Source organism: Aedes albopictus, chromosome 3 (genome assembly GCF_035046485.1).
Source record: "Aedes albopictus strain Foshan chromosome 3, AalbF5, whole genome shotgun sequence".
Taxonomy (NCBI): Eukaryota; Metazoa; Arthropoda; class Insecta; order Diptera; family Culicidae; genus Aedes; species Aedes albopictus.
This window is the reverse complement of record NC_085138.1, coordinates 91,765,062-91,776,153: the sequence shown is the minus strand read 5'-3', so window position 1 is coordinate 91,776,153 and position 11,092 is coordinate 91,765,062. Positions and strand designations below refer to the sequence as shown.

General features: G+C 40.9%; 1 long non-coding RNA gene across 1 annotated transcript; it reads left to right on the top strand.

The window, feature by feature from the left end:
* The first annotated feature begins 561 nt into the window (after positions 1-561).
* On the top strand, positions 562-3,939 carry LOC134291247 (uncharacterized). The gene is made up of 2 exons (XR_009998994.1): positions 562-611; positions 3,310-3,939. It is a non-coding gene; the product is annotated as an uncharacterized LOC134291247 (long non-coding RNA).
* The last annotated feature ends 7,153 nt before the right edge of the window (positions 3,940-11,092 follow it).

Sequence of the window (11,092 nt, the reverse complement as noted above, 5' to 3'; positions counted from 1 at the left end):
AGTTTGAATAAAAATCTTTAAATAGCGAAGGTTAACTATAAGTATAAGTTCAATACTTGTAGATCTGGTGATAGGTATGTAGGGGCCCTTTCGTGATTATAAAGAGTTTTTGGAATGGATTCCTTTAGAGATCTTGCAGGATTTCCTCATGGAAAATATCTTTCATGACTTTCGGAGATCATGTTTGGAGACATACCTGAATGGATCTTTGGGAGATTTTCTAAAAGAATTTTGGAGGCATTCCCGAAATTGTAGAAATGTTTACAGAAATTTTGGGACGAATTTTTGGAGGAATTTCTAAGGGAATCTTTAGAGAATCATCTAGATGAATTCCAAGATGTATTCGGAAAGAATCATTGGGTTGATTTTGACGGTATCTTTGATGACATTCTTGAAGGATTACTACAGTACTGTGAAATCGTACTAGAAGTACTAGGAATACTTTGAGAATTTACGTAAAGGATTCCTGAAGAAATTTTGAAAGCAAAGGGATTTTTGGAAGAATTAGTGAGAAAATGCCTAGATTATTTCTCAAATAAATCAATGGCGGACTCCTCAAATGAACGGGCTTGGTGGTCTAGTGGCTACCGCTTCTGATTCATATGCAGAAGGTTGTCAGAGTGCCAATACGACCCCGTGGGGTGATGCCTACAGGATCGTTATGGCCAAGACGAGAGGTGTGATGGCTCCTACAGAGCAATCTCCAGAGATGTTGGAGGGGATCATTGGAGGACTTTTTCCGCGTCATGATCCTAGTCCTTGGCCTCCTTTCGTAGGACAGCCGGGGACTGGGGCTGGCGATGAGGAAAGGGTCACCGATGTGGAACTTGCGGGGATAGCTAAGTCCCTTAGCGTAGGTAAGGCCCCAGGTCCGGACGGAGTTCCGAACCTGGCCTTAAAAGTAGCTATTGCAGAAGCTCCTGAGATGTTCAGGTCTGCTATGCAGAAATGCCTGGACGAGGGAGTTTTCCCAGAAGCTTGGAAGAGGCAGAGCCTGGTACTATTGCCAAAGGCGGGGAAACCACCCGGAGACCCGTCGGCATATAGACCAATATGCTTGATTGACACGGCGGGGAAGGTGCTCGAAAAGATCATCCTCAATAGAATGTTGAAGTTCACTGAGGGCGTAAATGGTCTCTCGAGCAACCAGTATGGCTTCCGGAAGGGGAGGTCCACCGTAGACGCTATCTTGTCGGTTACAAAAACCGCCGAGAAAGCACTCGAGCCTAAGAGGAGGGGAATTCGCTTCTGCGGGGTAGTGACTCTGGATGTAAGGAATGCATTTAATAGCGCCAGTTGGGCTGCTATTGCCGATGCGCTCTTGCGTCTGGGGATACCGGAGTACTTGTACAAGATTCTCGGAAGCTACTTCCAGAATCGCGTACTAGTATACGACACGGAGGTGGGTCGGAAGTGCTTTCACATAACCTCAGGAGTCCCGCAAGGTTCCATCCTGGGTCCGGTGTTATGGAATGTCATGTACGACGAGGTGTTGAGGTTAGAGTACCCAGTGGGAGTGGTGATTGTCGGATTTGCCGACGATATTACGCTCGAAGTCTACGGTGAAACGATCGAGGAGGTGAAGTTGACTACCGACCACTCGATCAAGGTTGTGGAGGCGTGGATGCGGTCCAGAAAACTGGAGCTGGCTCACCACAAGACAGAGGTGACGGTTGTTAACAACATGCAGTCGGCGCAGCAGACGGAGATCAGTGTAGGAGAGTGCACTATCCTGTCGAAGCGCTCTGTCAAGCACTTGGGCGTGATGATCGACGATAAGCTTACCTTCGGTAGCCACGTCGATTATGCCTGTAAAAGAGCCTCCACAGCTATTGGGGCACTGTCCCGGATGATGTCCAATAGCTCAGCGGTGTACGCCAGTAAGCGCAAGCTTCTGGCTAGTGTTGCTACGTCCATACTTAGGTATGGCGGCCCGGCGTGGGGTACCGCGCTAAGTACTGAATGCTACCGACGGAAGCTGGAAAGTACTTACAGGCTTATGTGTCTGAGGGTTGCAAGCGCGTATCGTACCGTGTCACACGACGCTCTCTGTGTCATTACTGGTATGGTGCCTATCAGCATTCTTATCAGTGAGGACATGGAGTGCTTCGAAATGCGCGGCACAAGAGGCATACGCAAAACTGTCAGGATGGCCTCTATGGTCAAATGGCAGCGCGCGTGGGACAGTTCCACCAAAGGAAGGTGGACCCATAGGTTGATACCGAGGGTAGATAGTTGGATTAATAGGCGCCATGGGGAAGTTTCATTCCACCTGACACAGGTCCTTACAGGGCATGGTTGCTTCCGACAGTATCTACACCGTTTCGGGCATGCGGATTCTCCCGAATGCCCAGTGTGCAATGGTTTAGAGGAAACGGCGGAACACGTGTTGTTCGTGTGCCCGCGTTTTCGCACAATGCGTGACCGCATGCTTGCCACATGCGGGGAGGACACAACTCCGGACAACTTGGTCCAGAGAATGTGTAGGGATGAGATTAGCTGGAATGCCGTTTCAACGGCAATCACCCATATCGTCTGGGAGCTACAGAGGAGGTGGCGCGTGGACTCGGAGAATGGCTAGTCCAGATGCAGTACAAGAGGTGGTCCAGGGGTTCGAAGTCGGCTTCGTAGGTCATACCGGTGCCCTGCGGTCGAGATCGACCCTTACAGCGATTAAGTGGCCGCGGAGAGGAAGTCCCGGTAGCGGTGCTGTCGTGGCGTCGGTCTACTGGGTTGGATCTGAGCCCGCGGTTGGAAAGGGGTCCCCGGCAAGGGTCGGGGTAGGTGAGACCCTGCTGTCTGCAACCTACGGGTGCATCTGATAGGGCCTGAAGGGTAGTGATACCCTTCCTTTGCGGGCAGGTCAGATCGGGTTGCACGTGGGCATCAGTTCTTGATGTCCGCTCAGCAGTAGGGCGCGGGCGGGGTTGACCCTGCCCGCCTTCCGAGGACAAAGGGAGTGGCGAGGACCACTCGGGAAACTGGCTAAGCGCCAGCATGCTACCGTGATGGACTCTCCAGTGCGAGTCATCGATGTTCGTTGCTGCTAGGCTACGGCAGCTAACCTTGAGGGTGCGATATGCACTAGCCCCTCTCTGAAGCAATACCTTCTTGGTGGTTCCGGAGAGACTTAGGGTTTGGCGACCATAGGAATGTGTTTTAGTGGGTCGAGGAGAGAGTAGTCCTGGCTTCTACCGGCATTGTAGAAGACGGCCTCATCCCCACACTACCCTAACCTTCCTGTTAGGGTGTCTGATGAGCAGATTTATCCCCCTATGGTTTAGAAGGAAAAAAAAAAAAATGCAGAAGGTCATGGGTTCAATCCCTGGCCCGTCCCTTTCATCCTACTTTGTATCTTTCTATCCACTTCCTCTCTCTCTCTTCTCTACATATACAACTCATGTATATTCATATGTTCATAGCCATCGCTAGAACCAGAAACGAATTGGAAAAAAGTCGTTTCCCTCCCTTCCAATTTCCACTCACACAGCACAGTGTATATAACGCCTACAAGTTATGCAACCAAAGCGTGCTGTGCCGCTTGACCTTATTCACCTCATTCACCACACAATCTATCACCTTACGAACACTATAAATAACCCCATATCCATGGATCGCATCACCGACCCAACGGTGACTCCCAGATCTACCATCCTTTCAGTCTAACAAATACCCCAGTCCGTGCTGGTTGTGGGGAAGCAGAGGTGATCTCGGTCTTTAGTAGCAACAACCAGCACACTCTAACATTCCTTCCCCTTCCCAACTGACTATAAGGACGTGGCCGGCGCCGTTATTGATCCAAAATGTATGAGCTGCTAGAATTGCACTTTGAGAATAAGTGGAGTGTCCCAGCCCTTATTCATTTGGATCTCAGTGCAATTGGTACCAGCTCAGATCAATCACGGAGTAGCAACCATTGACATGTATAGTCAGATTTGATCGTTTGATCGTTTTGATTTTAAATCAATGGCGGACTCCTCAAAGAATTCCTCTCAAATTTTTTTGAGCAAATAAAAAAAATAATCTCCAAAAGAATTGCTATATATTTCCTTGGAGGATTTTCTGTGGGACTCCTGAGGAAACAGGAATCCTTTGGGGATGAATGTGTTCATCTTTGAAGCGTTATCTGAAGGGAAAATTTGAGAAATCCCTAAATAATCTTTGTAACGTAGCTTAAAAAATCCTTGGAGAAAAATAATCAATCTTCACTGGACTTTCCGTAAGGATTCTTAAAAGAATTGTCAAAAAGGATTTTTAAAAAAATGTCTAAGGAGCCTTTGGACGATTTCCTACAGCAACTATTGGAGGAATTTCTGCGAGTATAACAAACGAAATACTTTAACAAATTCGTAAAAAATCATTAAAAGGACTTCAAAAATAACCCTTATTATCTTTTTATTTCTGTGTATTTTAACAAGGATAAAAAAAATAATCTGAAAATCTCGTTAATACAAATAAAAAAAAAATAAAATAAATAAAAAAAATCGTTTGCAAAAGGATTTCTTGAAAAAAATTCTTAAAAAAAATCTTGAAGTTATTCTTAAAGGATATCTCTGGAAAATTGCTGAAGTGATTATGTGGGGCCCCAAAGGAATCGTTTATGGAAATCTTAAAGAAACTTTTTTTGGAATTCTTGTTAATACATATTACTGAAGAAATTCCTTCAGTCACGCATAAATGAAACATTTTAAGAAGGTTCGTGAAGGGAATCCAAACGAAACTGGTGTTATCACTAAAAAAATATTTAAAGTTATCAATAGAAAAAATCCTGATGGAAACCAAAGAAGAATACCTAAAGGATTTATTAAAAGAATACCAGCAGAATTCCTTGGAGGAGTTTCTGTGAGAATTCTTGAAGAAATTTATGCCTTTTTTCTGAAATATCTGAAGTATTTCTTCGTATTTTTCTCTGAATCTTGTTCAGTAATTATTTTGAAAATCCGTGCAGCAATTCGTTCAGGAATATTTTAATCCCTTCAGCTATTACTCTGCACATGTTCTTTGAAAACTCCATGGGGAATTCATTGAGCAATTTTTTTTCTGATTTCATAATTCGTTATTCTTAGAAAATTTCTTTGGTAATTCTTTTGAAAACTGTCTCAGTTTTTGTGTCGAAAATTGAGTTCGCTATTCCTTTCGTAAAAAAATCAAGTTAAAAATGTCTGCGGGATTTCTTTCGAGAAATTGTTAGACAATTCATTTGGAAACTTCTTTAATTAATCCTCAACAATGGCTTTGCGAACTTATTCAGATTTTTATGTCTACGGAAATTTCTTTAGAAATTTCATCTGCAACTTTCCGCTGTTTTCTTTTGACAATTTGGTTGAAAAATCCTTTGATAATTATTTTAGGAATAACTTCAACACTCATCTGGAAACTTATTTTCTACGGAATTTGATTGGTTTATTAATTTAATATTTAGTTTTGTAATTCATTCGGCGAATTTCTAGTAAGTTACTAAACAAAATCTTACAGATTACACTAGTTTACAAAATGAAACGAAAGTCGTGAACTTCTGTCAACGACCAAAATTTTTGAAGCATAATTTAGCGCTGATTTCGAAACTGTGCTTCAAAAAATTTAAAGTAGAACAGTTTTTAAGTTTTAGCTCAATATCGAGTTTTACAGCTATTTAAAATATGTAATTTAATAAAATTTAAATATCTTCCTTTTTGTTCAACCAATTTAAAATCTTTTTCTATAAAATAAAAGCTGAATATAATACCATTCGATCATCTGAATGCAGGTTTTGCGTCAGATTGATGAAATTCAAGATATTGGCGAGTTTTGAGGACGATCTCCTTAAATTTTATCAAATTTTCCAAAAATAAATGAAGAAATGTATTTTTTATTTCAATAATAAAAATACAACTTCAAAATTCTTTCTTGGCGTTTATTTGACATATCATTAGTAGGCGAGTTACTGTAAAAAAAATCAGCTCAATCGGAGCATTGATTACGGAGAATGAGATGTGTGAAGTGAGCGACTTTTCTTAAAAATAGAACAAAAATCGATTTCAAATCATCAACCTTGTATGGAAAGTCGAAAAAATTTCCGCTCTACTGTAATTTTTTTCCTTCGCGTTTTCGAACTCAGGGCATGATTCTACACCAAAAACGATCATCAGTTAACCGAGTTCAAAAATGCTGTAAACTAGTGTTATCTTTGCGGAGTTTTTTCGGCATTTTTTTTTTTGGAAACCCTCTTAGCTATTTTTATTAGATTTAATTCAATTAATCCGATTAGATTATTTTTGGGGTATTCTTGGACAATTTTTTTTAAACTATTTCAGCAATTCCATCGGAATTTCCTTCGGTAACTCTTTTGGAAATTTCTTGGCAATAATATCTGAAATTGATTAAGGTTATTATTTTTGAAAATCATTACTTTTCTAAGTTCTTTGGGCAATTGCTTGGGAAACTTATCAGGCAACTCCTACGGGATTTCAGCAATTTCATTGAAAGTTTCACCGGCTGTTCCTTTGCCCAAATACCTGGCAATTCCTTTCATTAGTTCCTTTAGAAATTCATACGACAGGTACTTTGAAAATTCCGTAGTTAACTCGTTTGTAAATTTAAGAGACACTCTTTTGAAAATTTCTCCAGTAATTCTTCAGAAAACTCCTTTGGTAATTCCAAACGAAATTACGTCTGTTATAACTTTTGAAGTTGTATGAGATACACTATTGCAAACTGTTTGCAAACAATTTCCTAAAAAAATCCACCAACAAATTCTTAAAAATGTTTTAAGAAATTTCAATTGAATTTCTTGAGAATTCTTGAACGATTTTTATTTTTTTATTTAAATTTCTTAAGAAGGAGTTCCTGAATCCTTGAATAGCTTATTGGAGGAATCTCTTATGCATTTCTAGCAGAAACACTCAAAACATTCTCTGGAGGAATTTCTACAGAATTTCTTGGAGGAATTTGTGTAAGAATCTTCCAAAAAATCTTGCAGGAGTAATTACGTAAATACACAAAGGAACCCTTGCATGAAAAAATTGCCAAAAGTTCTCTTGTTATATTGATGGTTCAATCGCCACGAATTGATGTGTTGTTGGTTCATCGATTGTTTTCGGCGAAAAAATAATAAAACTCGTCGATTTTACTGGCCTTCGACCATCTTCTGCGGACTAATCTTCTAGTCGTTTTTTCACTATGGGACGTAAGTAATGGTCGTCCAATAGTGAAAAGACGACTAGAAGATTAGTCCGCAGAAGATGGTCGAAGGCCAGTAAAATCGACCGAAACGTCCGGACAATCTGGCAAAACAACAGTTTTATTATTTTTTTCGCCGAAAACAATCGATGAACCAACAACACAAAAGATTTCTTGTAGAAAACATTTTACAAAATGTTTCTCAGTTCAACTCTTCAGGACCCCGTCAAGTCGAGTCAAGTACGAGACACTGAAGACGACATTGCAGTTGATGTCGAAATACGTATCTGTCTAAGGATGCAAATCGGGTTAACCCGATTTTCTTTTTTACTTACAGGTATTCCACTTGCCCAGGTTCATCATCACCTTCTGGACGCAAAACAAAAACCTCGCTCGTCGTATACAGCACGAGTGCGGTGTAGTTTTAAGCTCACACAGGCGATCGTCCTGAACGGTTAGGAATGAATGAATGAAATCAATTTAGGAAATTCATAAATCATATTTTTCTGAGCGAATCTTTGGAGAAGTCGCAAGAGAATTTATTGGAGTAGTTTATCCTAGTTCAAGAAATCTTTGGAAAAAATCTTGTAAAAAGTTCGGGAGGAATTTTTAAAGGCCTCTTTGAATTCCTTTAGAATTGTGAATAAAACCTTGGAAGAATTCCTAAAGCGATTTCTGAAGAATTATCGATGGATATCCTCTATAAAATCTTAGCCTTTCATTAATCACTTAAATAATGCTGATAAAACAAAGAAACTTCTGAAGAAATTGTTTGATTTGATAAGGGGCTGTCCATAAACCACGTGGTCACTTTTTGTGAGATTCCTTATGTGAGATTTCTTATGAAGGATTTCTTCAGAAGTTTCTCTAGAGATCTCTTTAGGAGTCATTTCAAAGATGTCTTCAGTAGTTCCTTCAGATATTCATCCAGGAGAATTTTGGGATGCCTTTATTTCACTCGCCTTTAGGAGTGTCATCATGTTTTTTTTTTCAGAACTTGCTAAGACCGCTTAGCACTTAACTACATAATTTCTATACTACACCAAAAATGTGTAACACTTACAAATTCACAAAAACAGCTCCTGTGCCCGCAAAATCGTGAAATTCGCAAAAAAAATATACGGCGGTCTAGCTAGGTTTACTAGTGACCTTAGTAAAAAAATATCGACATTTCGCATCTAGAAGAGTGTACGAGCTGTTTTTGTGAATGTGTAGCTGTTACACATTTTTGGAGTGGTCTTGAAATTATGCACTTTTGATTATGTCTTACACATTTTAGGTGCTGAGCGGTTTTAGCGTGAAGATCCCCCAAGAAATCCGACAGAAGTTCCTTCAGGAATTACTCCAAGAGTTCCTTTTGAATTTCTTTCAGGAGGATTCTGGGATACTTCCTGGAGATCATTCAGTTATTCATCCAGAAGATCCTTAAGGACAACCATCTTGAAATCCCGCTTCAGCAGTTCATCAAAACTTCAAACGCACAAATCTCAAGAAGCAAGCTTCAAACAATAGTGCATTTCATTATTCTGTTCTTGCTCACTTCTAATATGCTTAAAATAAGAAGGTCAGGTGCGCTGGTTTTGTTTACAAAGAGATTTGTGCGCTCGAAATTGTGAGTAGATGCCCAAGTCGGTCATTGTGGCGGCCATTTTGGGATTCTAACAAATCTGTCCTTAAGGGATTACCAGAGGAGGTCCTTCAGAGATTAGTCTAGAGGTTCCTTGGGAACATCCATAAATTACGTCACGCGAAAATTGCCCATTTTCAACCCCCCCTCCCCCCTATGTCACACTTTTTATATGAGACCTCTGCAATTTTTGTACGGGTTGTCAAAATTTCGCTCAACCCCCCTCCCCCCTTAAAGCGTGACGTAATTTATGAACGATCCCCTTCAGGAATTCCCTTTGTAGTTCCTTCAGGAATTCCTCTAGAATTCCAATCTGGGCTTTCTCTTGGCGTTCCTTCAAGCTTTTGGAATCTCTCCAGGAGTTCCATCAATGGTTTCTTCAGGAGTTCCTTCTAGAATCCTTTCTGGTGGAATTTCTTATAGAATCCCTTCTGGAATTCCTTCAGCTATTCCTTCTGGAATTGTTTCAGGGATTCCCCCAGAAAGAATTTCTGCAGAAGTTCCTTCAAGGATTCCTCTAGAGATCTTTCAAAAAATTCCCCTGGAGTTTCCACCTGGAATCTCTTCAAAGATGCCTCCTGAATGTTTTTTCGTGTACACTGTACATATTCATTCAGGAGTTTTTTATTTCTCCAGGTATTAATCCAAGGGTTCTTTTGAAAATTCCTGCAGTATAGTCGTTCTTACAGCGATTGTATCTTCTGAAATGCCTGCAGGAAATGCTTAACGAATTAGTCTAGGATTCGTTCTGAAGTTTATTCAGGAACTCCTTCAGAAACTCTTACAGAGATTAATCCTAAAGTCCCTTCAGAGATTCTTCCAGGGGTTTTAGGGCTTCGTGCATATGTTTCTTTGGTGATTCCTTCGAATTTCCTCCAGAAGATTCCTTAGAGATCTCTACAGGATTTCCTTCAGAGATTCTTACAAGAGGACCCAAGGATACCTCCAGGAGAATTCCTCCAGAAGATTCTTCAAGGATTCATAGAGAAGTTCACTCAGAGATTAGTTCATGAGTTTCTTCTAAGTTTCCTCCACGAGTATCTTAGGGGATTTCTCGTGAAGTTTTTTTAAGGGATTCTTCCAGGCAAGGTCCGGGAGGTCTTTCGGAGATGTTCCAGGAATTCCTTCGGAGATTTCTCCTGGAATTTGTTCGGGGATTTCTCCTGGAATTCCTTCACAAATTCCTCCTGAAATTTCCTTGAAAATTCCTCTTGGAATTCCTTCGGCGATTCCTCTTGGAATTATTTCGGAAACTCCTCCTGTACATCCGTCGGAAATTCTTCCTGTAATTCCTTTGGCGTTTCCTCCTAGAATTTCTTCGAAGATTCCACCTGGAAATACTTCGGGGATTCCTCCTGGAATTTCTTCTGGAATTCCTTCGAAGATTCCTCATGCCATTCCTTCGGAGATTCATCCTGAAATTCCTTCGAGGATTCCTCGTCGATATTCTTCGATGATTCCTCCTAGAAATTCTTTAGAGATTCTCACTGGAATTCTTTTTAGGATTTCTGGTGGGATTCCATTAGGAATCCTGCTGACATTTGTTTTGGGGATTCCTACTGCAATTCCTTTGGAGATTCCGGTTAGACCTCATTTGCAATTCATGCTTGAATTCCTTTTGAATTCCTACTGGAATTACGTCAGGGATTCCTCTTGGAATTCCTTCGGGGATTCCTTCAGGGAATTCTTTCGGGGATTCCTCCTGGAATCCCTCGGAGATTTCTCCTGAAATTTATTTAGGGATTTCTCCAGGAACTTCATCGGGAAACCTCCTAGAGTTCCCTCAGAGATACCTCCTGGAATTCCTTCGAAAATTCCTTTTGAAATTCCTTCGTAGATTCCTCCTGGAATTCTTTCGGAGATGCCTTCTGGAATTATTTTGGAAATTCCACCTGGAATTGCTTTAGAGATTCTTGCGGTGAATCCTCCTGGAATTCCACCGGAGATTGCTGCTTGAATTCTTTCGGTGAATCCTCCTGACATTCCTTCGGCAATGCTTCCTGGAATTCCTTCGGGAATTCGTTCTGGAGTTGCATCGGGGTTACCTTCTTTCGGGGATTCCTCCTGAAATTCATTCGGGAATTTCTCTTGGTTTTCTTATTGGGATTTTTCCTGGGTTTCCTTCGGAAATTCATCCTGGAATTCTTCTAAAATTCTAATCAGGGATTTCTTCAAAAGTTTCTTCATGGATCTCTCTAATCTAAGAGAGATTCTTGAACCCCAGGGATTCCTGCAGAATTTCCAGTTTCATAAGGCTGTTTCTGCCGGGATTAGTCCAAGATTTCTTTAAGGAATTCCTTCACGAGT